This window comes from Gigantopelta aegis, chromosome 6, assembly GCF_016097555.1.
Source record: "Gigantopelta aegis isolate Gae_Host chromosome 6, Gae_host_genome, whole genome shotgun sequence".
Taxonomy (NCBI): domain Eukaryota; kingdom Metazoa; phylum Mollusca; class Gastropoda; order Neomphalida; family Peltospiridae; genus Gigantopelta; species Gigantopelta aegis.
This window is the reverse complement of record NC_054704.1, coordinates 95183284-95194296: the sequence shown is the minus strand read 5'-3', so window position 1 is coordinate 95194296 and position 11013 is coordinate 95183284.

Sequence of the window (11013 nt, the reverse complement as noted above, 5' to 3'; positions counted from 1 at the left end):
GCTTTCTTCACGGTTCTGCCGGGGTACCCACACGGCATTATTTTTATAGGACGGGATCACTACGCAGTGATGTTAAAGTCCAATCTGGCTCACCGAAATGAAATGTTTATCATTTGACTTTTGGTCTTGCTGACAAGGGCACGTGGGAAATTGCAGTCAGATAGTACCGAAATGTCGCATTTCAACTTTGGTTTCTATCTGCACTTTGCTCGAATTGTTATCAACCTAGTTTCACAATTAGCGCCGTGTATTTGATTATGTAGATATTTACGTTTTTAACGGCATAAACGTGCATCTATCATTTGTAGTTGTGTAAACAAATGAGATTCATTATATGGTTTAAGAATATTAATTTTGTATTGTATCTGCATGAATGCTTGCGATCGTGCAATGCATATGTGTAAATGCGTAAATTAATTTAATACTTTTTCTAGTTAGTATTTCAGTATCATTATTTTATTTTTGTAGTTACACTTGATAAGTGTTATGATATTTTTTAGTAAAATGCTTATTGTTACGAATAAAGATTTTGAACTATTTCTCAATGTACATGTATATACAAAAAGAACATTTTAAATTTAAATTAATATATGTATTTAAAATTGTGTTACATTGTTACATGATTTAATATCTCTCTTTTTCTCTCTCTCTCTCTCTCTCTCTCTCTCTCTCTCTCTCTCTCTCTCTCTCTCTCTCTCTCTCTTTCTCTCTCTGTGTGTGTGTGTGTGTAACTTTTATTGTAAACGTTTTAAAGTTAATATAGTTATTAAAATTAACATTCCTTTCATTTTCATTTCATTAAAATATTAATCTTCCCAAAAGTAACACATTGTTATAGAGATTTGTTTTTTTAATTCCATTTTCCATTCAAATGGGCCTTTCCAACTCAAATCTATATTTTATTTTAATAAGTTAACAGCACATTGCTTGATTGATTAATTCATCATCGGCTACTGGATGTCAAACATTTGCTAATTGTGACACGTAGTCTTCAGAGGAAACTCACGACTTTTTTTCCCATTAGCAGCAAGGCATCTGTTACAATATATTATTATGCACTTTCCCCACATGATCTTTGATATACCAGTCGTGGAGCACTTGATGAAAAAAAAACAATCAGAGAATGAGTCCACAGTGGCGTTTAGAACCTTTGACCCAATCTCTTCAATTGTAACTGCTGTAGCTAGATCCCGGCCGTATTTGGTTTGGGTTGGTGTATAACCGTACTTACCCCCACTGAACTGAACTGAACTTTACATTCAGGCCGTAGTCTACGGCATATGAGGATATATATACATACATAAATGTACATAAATACAATAAATACATACTAATAAATACCAAAAAAAATACACAGAATATCAGCCAGAGGATTTGAAAGGATTCATAATTAGATTACAAAATATAGAAAGTTTTCTAAGGACACCAGCTTTTTTAGAGTTGAATAATTTATAAAATTTATATATATTTGGTTTAGACTGGCATCTATTGCCTTGTGCATGGTTCTACTTTATTACATACATAAACCGTAAATACTTTATTACAGACCAGGGGCCTCTGTTTTGTTCAGATCCATCTTTCACATGGGTACTACCCAAGACCCGGCTTCTGTTATTTGAGACATGCTCGGGTAATAAAAATAACAACTGTCATGTATATTAATGTGCAATTAGGGTTTGGATGGGCTTTCATATATACCAATAAACAGACATGTATTGAATATCCTGGGTTTTTTTTAAATCCTGAGGTTTGTTTTTACCTAAGATCTATTCAAAATCCATCTGTTAACAGAGACCTTGGCATTACGATACTTTCAATTTGATGTAGTTTGAAGAGGCTTATGTAGATTTTTTCTATGACACCCACAGTATTTAGGAAGGGGTGTAATGTCGTGTAGCATTTAAAATCACATTAACTTACATTATATATATATATATATATATATATATATATATATATATATATATATATATATATATATATATCAATTTCCCTCTAAAATACGAAGCAAATAAAGATATTACATGTATTTAAAAATATATATTTATTCTTTTTATTTGTATTGCCAAACACATGAATTTTCTGACAACTTCAGAATTCTGGTGAGGTGCGCACCACCAGCACCCTCCCTTTGATCCGCGCCTGTATTTAGTATTGGTTTCTCGGGCTGGATACGTTTATCTTTTACGCTAAGTATCTGAAGTGAGGTGTTAACAACGTACTTGCGACTACTACACGTTTTTCGTGGCTGACGTAAGTGCAAAGTGTCAGAGATAATCATTCTTTTAGATTGACCTATTTACTCGATACAGCGATAATAATTTATCTATGTAGCCCATAATATAAATATTTAGATTTAATTATGTTCATATAAGTATTTAATAAAAGATTAACCGCCTAATGTGTACATCCAAACAGTGATTGTTATAACTTATAGCAAGAGCGTCAAATGTTTTTGTTATTTTTAAAATAAATATATTGGTATTTTAATTTAGTTATGTTGCATGTAAATGCATGTATTTCATAAAAGATAAAAAAGGATGTTAGGTTTTATTTCCAATACTCCCCTAATACCTACATGTGTTCGATTCGAACAGTGAGTGTTAAATTTGTTATTTTTAGGTATATGTAAATATTTAGATTTAGTTATATTGCACATAACTCTTTAATAAAAGATGAAAAATGTCAAGTTAGTTTCCATTGTGCTTACATCTATGGTTCAACGATACTAATGTTCGTGACATTCTCTAATGAGTTTTGATTTTTACAAAGTTAAAGTTTGTTTTGTTTGACAACACCACTAAAGCAAATTGATTTATTAATCATTGGTTATTAGATGTCAAAGAGTTGGTAATTTTATGACACACCGTCTTAGAGGAAACCCGCCACAGTTTTCCATTTTGCAACAAGATATCTTTTATTCTGCACTTTCCAATAGACAGGATAGCACATACAAATTGTGGGGCACTGGTTGGGACGGGAACAAATCAAAAAACAAATTGGCCCACCGAGAAGATTCGATCCTTCGACCAAAGCACCTCGGGAAGTAACAAACAAAACAGAAAGACAGAGAGAGAGAGAGAGAGAGATAGGGTTACTGGTGATATAGAAACGACAGACTGAGAATAGAACACAAAGGCATATGATTCAAGTTCAAATGTCAAACCAAAACCATAACATATTATTGAAAGCTGCGTTTGGCGTTTATGCAGTTGATGCCAGGAGGTAAAGTCCACCAACAGATTGACAACAGTGACCTGATGAGGACAGCAATGTTATCTTGTACACACTATGCACCTAGGATCATATAACAACCGAATTGCAGTGTAACACACAAAACTTTGTATCAAAATGTTGTTATCACCCAATTATGGCCTATCTAACTCGCTCAGAGCAGAAGGTTAAGCTAAGTTCACTAGTTTCTCGCATACTAGAAGTCCTTGAAAATTATTGTTTTCCTCAGTTAGATTCATTATACCATAGGCCATTCTAAACGGTCATTTTACACTCAACATACTAGCTGTTTCTAATGAAGTAAGGAAGGACAAAATGTTTTATTTAACGACGTACTCAATATATTTTTAATTACGGGCTAGTCCTTTCGATTAACAACTGCTAGCATGGGGTCCTTTGTATGTAGTATCCCATACACGAGACAGTACGTACCACGTCCTTTGTTACACCAGTTGTTAAGCACTGGTTGGAACGAGAAATAGCGCAATGGGCCCATCGACAGGAAACGATCCTAGACCGACCGCTCATCAGGCGAGTGCTTTACCACTGAGCTACGTCCCGCCCCTGTTTTCAGTGAGACCATTTACGCTGCAACCTAGAGTTTATTTTGTTTAACAACACCACTAGAGCACATCGATTAATTAATCATCGGCTATTCAATGTCAAACATTTGGTATTTCTGACACGACGTCGTCATAAGAAACCTACTATATGTTTTTCCATTAGCAGCAAGGGATCTTCTTATATAAATTTTCCCACTGACATACCACGCCCGTTGATATACCAGTCGCGGTTGGAACGGGAACAAACCCAATCAACGAATGGGTCCACAGAGGAGATTTGATCCTCCAACCGACGCACATTAAATGAGCGCTCGACCGACTGAGGTAGATCCTGCCCTTAGAATCGATAGATTCTCATGGCTGTCTTGGAGTTGACCATTTTCAGAAAGTATAAGGATTCATTCACTCTTGATGCCTTTACGATATGTGTGCGTTTTGAAAACGCTAGCAACCAGACGCAGTGAAATAACAGTCCGCTTGCGTCTGTGCTATATTAAGCGTGTTTCATGTTTCAACTTTAAAATAAACATATATTTGTTCGGGGGCAGGTGCGTAGCGTGAGTTGGACTTGGGGAGGTTCGAATATGAACCAAGTGGACCATTTCTATTTTGTTTTTGCACGACCGGAAATTCCATATGTATAAACCTGAATGTTTTAGTTCTGAAAGCGGACCATTTGTTTCAGTGTGTGTGTGTGGGGGGGGGGGGGGTGTTCGCCCGAAACCACCACCACCACCACCCCCCATCCTACGTCCCTGGGGGTGGAGCAGGTTGATTTATGCCCGAATTAAACGAAAATTCCCGAATCAGAATAACAACGTTTCGGGTCAACCCATTTTCTTTGAACGTCTCCATCGTTTCTGCTTGAATACGAAAAAAAAGGTTAAAGTTTGTTTTGTTTAACAATACCGCTAGAGCACAATCATTGATTAATTATCGGCTACGGGATGTCAAACATTTGTTAATTTTGATATATAGTCTTGGTGAGGAAACCCTCATGGTTCCCATTAGTAACAAGGGATCTTTTATATGCACCATCTCACACGTGTACCAGATTTGCCAGTCGTGGTGCACTGGCTGGTGACCCCCCACCCCCACCCCACCCAACAAACACACACACACACACACACACACCGCCACCACCGCCCGATCTCCCCTCTCGTACGTTTTTGTAAACAATTAATTTATCATGGTCACATATTTACTCTGTTTCAAGGGTGGTGTAGTGTTTACGTAAGTCTTTTTACACGTACTGATTTCATTTCTAGTACAATTTTTTTTCATCATTTTTCATTTTACAAAACCGTAAACCCCACTATATTAGCATTCATTAATATAACAATAAGTCCATGGGGACTAGGAGCGGGACGTAGCTCAGTGGTACAACGATCGCCAGATTTGCGATCGATCTACGATCGATTTCCGTCGGTGGACCCATTGCACTATTTGTCGTTCCAGCCAGTGCTCCACAACTGATGTAACAAAGGTAGTGGTATGTACTATCCTGTCTGCGGGATGATGCATATAAAAGATCCCTTGCTGCTAATCGAAAAGAGTAGCCCATGACGTGGCGACAACGGGTTTCCTCTTTTAATATCTGTTTAGTTGTTTGGTCCTTAACCATAAATGTGTTAAGTGCGTCGTTAAATAAAATATTTTCTTCCTTCCTCTTAATATCTATGTGGTCCATAACCATATGTCCGACGCTATTTAACCGTAAATACAATGTGTGAGTGTGTTGTTAAATAAAACATTTCCTTCCTTCCTCTTAATATTATGTGGTCCATAACCATATGTCCGACGCTATTTAACCGTAAATACAATGTGTTGAGTGTGTTGTTAAATAAAACATTTCCTTCCTTCCTCTTAATATTATGTGGTCCATAACCATATGTCCGACGCTATTTAACCGTAAATACAATGTGTTGAGTGTGTTGTTAAATAAAACATTTCCTTCCTTCCTCTTAATATCTATGTGGTCCATAACCATATGTCCGACGCTATTTAACCGTAAATACAATGTGTTGAGTGTGTTGTTAAATAAAACATTTCCTTCCTTCCTCTTAATATTATGTGGTCCATAACCATATGTCCGACGCTATTTAACCGTAAATACAATGTGTTGCGTGTGTTGTTAAATAAAACATTTCCTTCCTTCCTCTTAATATTATGTGGTCCATAACCATATGTCCGACGCTATTTAACCGTAAATACAATGTGTTGAGTGTGTTGTTAAATAAAACATTTCCTTCCTTCCTCTTAATATTATGTGGTCCATAACCATATGTCCGACGCTATTTAACCGTAAATACAATGTGTTGAGTGTGTTGTTAAATAAAACATTTCCTTCCTTCCTCTTAATATCTATGTGGTCCATAACCATATGTCCGACGCTATTTAACCGTAAATACAATGTGTTGAGTGTGTTGTTAAATAAAACATTTCCTTCCTTCCTTCCTTCCTTCCATTGGGACTAGGAGCGGGACGTAGCCCAGTGGTGCGCTATCGATCTAGTATTAATCCGCGCCGGTGGGCTCAGAAGTTTCTCGTTTCAGGCAGTGCTCCACAACGGATGTAATAGGTCGTGATACGTACTACCCCTTGCTGCTACTCGAATAAGATTACTAGTATAATGTAATCGCGGAATCGAGTTTCCTTTTCTCATTATCTCATTCTGTACGTGTTGTCCTGTGTCGTCTTTAGTGTGGTCCTTGGCCATATGACCACTATACAATGAATATGTAAATACAAATATGCGTACTTAACTAAAACATTAAGTTTTCTTCTTATCTCACCTGAGGGTTATTTTTTGTTGTTGTTTTTGTATTGTTTTTTCTTGGGGGGGGGGGGGGGGGGGGTAATATTACCATCATAACTCCACTACTGGTATATTAAAGTCGCATACCTTAGATTCAGCCAGAAAAAAATGGACACTTAGTTTGGTTAATTCACAAACCTAAACACATTTTATAGTGACATAGAACTACCATCAACATAACCACATAATTTAGAAATGTTTTTACGACAAATTATATATCATTTGGATAAAGTTACAATAGAGTAAAACAAGTCTGCGACGTTGAAAAGGTGAATTATCCTTTATATAAAAAGTAGACTAGAGCTCGTCTCCAGAATTGTTACTTCTCAGAGGTACGTGCCTTTTTAAAAATATAAAAAATGTATTTCGTGGTATTAGAAACACCAGGATGACTTAATAATAATTTAAACAATAATAATTTAAACAATAAAATCTAGGTAATGTCTGATTTCAGTTTATAAAAAAACGCCATAGTGTTTAAAAACTAGGGTCTGTCATTTTAAAGAAAATAAGAAAGTGCATAAATGTGATCGTTTGCTATCGCTTCGTTGACTATTAGCTAAGCCATTAGCTTTCAAGCTGGGAGATACTATGTTCGAACCCCAGTACCGGCTCCCACTTTGAGCGAGTTTTAAAGATTCATTGTGTATATGAAAGGCAACTACACCGATTTCGCTCTCACTAACCACTAGCAACTAACTACCAACCCGTTTTGGACAGATAGTTTGTTCAAACCAGATAACTGATGCATAAGCCCAAGATAGCGTTCTTGAAACTTAAAGGGACTACCCTGAATTTCAGCTCTGAGTTACTATATTATTAAATGTTCAATTATCAACAGCTTTAGCGATTGACCAATGAATATAATAACTTCCTTATTATTTTCCAGAATAACAAACTCAGTGCCAGTTATTATCAAATTTATGTTTCTCGTGAAGAAGAAGTTTGTTTTGTTTAACGACACCACTGGACCACATTGATTAATTAATCATCAGCTATTGGATGTCAAACATTTGGTAATTCTGAATTTTGAAACCCGCTACATTTGCAACAAGGGATCTTTTATATACACTTTCCCACAGACAGGAAAGCACATGCCACGGCCTTTGTCCAGATGTGGTGCAGTGGTTGGAATGAGAAAAAACCCAATCAGCTGAATGGATCCACTGAGGTGGTTCGATCTTGAGACGCAAGCACCTCAAGCGAGCACGCAACCTACTGAGCTAAATCCCGCCCTTCTCTTGTGAAATTATCATATTATCAAAAGTTTACTTATCACGAGCTTAGCATAACCTGTTGATATGTTTATGAAATCCTATATATTATGTTTAATGAAGCTCGTTTGAGTATATATTTGACATATAAAATCTTTCAAATATTATCAACTCAGACGCAGTTTTAGACTGGTTTAATACCAAAAGTTAAAGTTACAGTTAAAGTTCGTTTTGTTTAACGACACAATTAGAACACATTGATTTATTAATCATCGACTATTGGATGTTAAACATTTGGTAATTTTTGTATTATCTTAATGAAACCCGCTACATTTTTCTATTAGCTGCAAGGTATCTTTTATATGCACTTTCTTAGAAAAGACAGCACATATCAGTCTTTGATATATCAGTCGTGGGGCTCTGGTTAGGACGGGGGAAATCCCGATCAGAGAATGGGTCCACTGAGATGGTTTCATCCTACGACCCAAGCACCTGTCTCGGTGATAGATAATTTGCTTCAGATGCGATGGAATTTAGGATCGATTGCCCTCAAGTTTCCATGTCTGTCGAAATAGCCACGTTCAACACCAAACAATTGCAGTTTAAAATGTTCTGAGTTGTTAGACATTGTGTGCATCTTTCTTACATTGTGATTTGTAATTCCCTCCAACTTCTCAAGTTCCATATTCCACAGAGGTTCATAATTTCTCCTGAGTAATCAAGAGACTCACCGACAAAATTAAGTTTATGAACAAATGTTCAATGACACCCCAGCACCAAAACAATACATCAGCTATGGGTGTCAACATAGGCGTACTTACTTAATCCCATTCGCGCTAACAAACACATAAGGCTGTAACTAGAGATTGCCACTGTTGCCCGTCTTTTGCCAGCTTCTCCAGCAGCCCCCAGCTCAGACTGCCCTCTCGACTTTCATTCTCTACTCTACGCATAGGCGTACAGGCTCCCATGTTTGTAGGAGGTGGTTTGGGCAGACTGATTTTTGCCCACATTAAACAAAAGTGCTCGAATATTTATTCATAACAGCATTACATATACTGCCAAACAGCTATACAGGATTGCAAACGAATCACTAGGCATTTTTACATGGATTACAACTAATATTGTGGGTAGACTGATGGAAATACATAGTGATTAAACTTCAGGCAAGCTAATTTTTCCCGAATATCTCTATCCTTTTTTGGCCAAATATGAGGATTTGTTCCAGCCCTGTGACACCCGCCACCATCTCATACATTTATGGGTGTAAAAAAAAGTAAGTACATGAACGACAGGTGAAAGTGCTGGATATTTTTGTTATTGGTCGTTGCATAAAGGGTGAGATGTGGTCAACAAAAAAACCTGCTACATTTTTCCTTTAGTAGCAAGGAATTTTTTATGTGCACCATTCCACAGACAGGATAGCACATACTATGACATTTGATATACCAGTCCTGGTATGATGAATGGAACGAGAAATAGTGCAATGGGCGTACGGATGGGGATCGATCCTAAACGGACCGTGCATGAGATAAGCACATTTATTCCTGACCCCAATCCTTCCTTCAATAGTGCAATGGGCGTACAGATGGGGATCGATCCTAAACGGACCGTGCATCAGATAAGCACATTTATTCCTGACCCCAATCCTTCCTTCAATAGTGCAATGGGCGTACCGATGGGGATCGATCCTAAACGGACCATGCATCAGATAAGCACATTATTCCTGACCTCAATCCTTCCTTCAATAAATGTCAATTTGGGGTTTTGTTCTACCTCTACCAACCAGTCCCACGTGACTGGTATATCAAAGGCCATGGACACGTTCTGTCCTGCCTATTGAATATTACATATACAACCTCTTGTACCTAGTTTCCTTTTTTTCTATCTTACAAACAAGTGTAAGAACAAAACCATTTCAGCAGCACCTGCATTTTAGTCACTTTTCTCGATTTGGGATTTTCATACAGTGTATTGAAATAATTATAATTATTATTAAAGCGTGGGACAATGAATGAATGAATGAATGTTTAACGACACCCCAGCACGAAAAATACATCGGCTATTGGGTGTCAAACTATGGTAATGCAAATAAATAAAGTGATGATCAACATCAATATAAAAATTCAAGCTTTAAACAAAAACAGTGTAAAGAACTGTGCAAAAATACAAATACAAATATCACAGAATTTTACGGACACCGAATTTTACTCTAAACTTCAATTTGTGCTGTATTGGCCATTCTCAAAGAGAATGTTACACCCCTGCACCACGGTGAGGTTACAGCACGCGCAGGGGCGTGGGACAAAGCCCAGTGATAAAGCACTCGCCTGATACATAGTCAGTCTAGGATCGATCCCTACCGGTGGTCCATTAGCTTATTTCTCGGTTCAGCCAGTGCACCATGACTGGTATATCAAAGAACGTTGTATGTGCTATCCTGTCTGTGGGATGGTGCATAAAAGATCCCTTGTTATTAATGGAAAAAAATTTAGTAGGTTTTCTCTCCAGGACTACATGTCAGAATTACCAAATGTTTGCCATCCAATAGTTGATCGTTAATAAATCAATGTGCTCTACTGGTGTCGATAAACAAAACAAACTTTAACCCAGTCAGGATAGCACATACCATGATATACCAGTCATGGTGCAATGGGTGGATCGAACCTAAATTGACCGCACATCAGACGAGATCTCCACAACTGGGCTACATCCCGCCACCACGTCCTTCAATGAATTTCAATATTTGTTCTGCCCATCCCAACCATTCAACAAGATTGGTATGTCAGAGGTCATGGCATGTACTGTCCTGTCTACTGAAACAAAGTGTCTATGACCTCTTGTTGCTTTTTCATTAGTAGCAATTAGTGTGGCAAAACGTGCTAAACACACAAATGTAAAAAAACCCACACATTTCAACAACTTTTGGTATTTTCATATAATGTACTGGTATTAAAATAACCATAGGTGTACAAGCTCCCATTTTTGTAGGGGAGGGGGCAGGCTGATGTTTGCCCAAAAATGCCTGAACCTGGATAACATTAATTCATATTAGCATTTCTGCCAAACAGCTATATATGGTTGCAAATGAATCATTGCAGATTTTTACCTGGATTACAACTAATATTGTGGATAGATTGATGCAAATACATGGTGAAAATGTTTCAGACCTGCTGATTTTGCC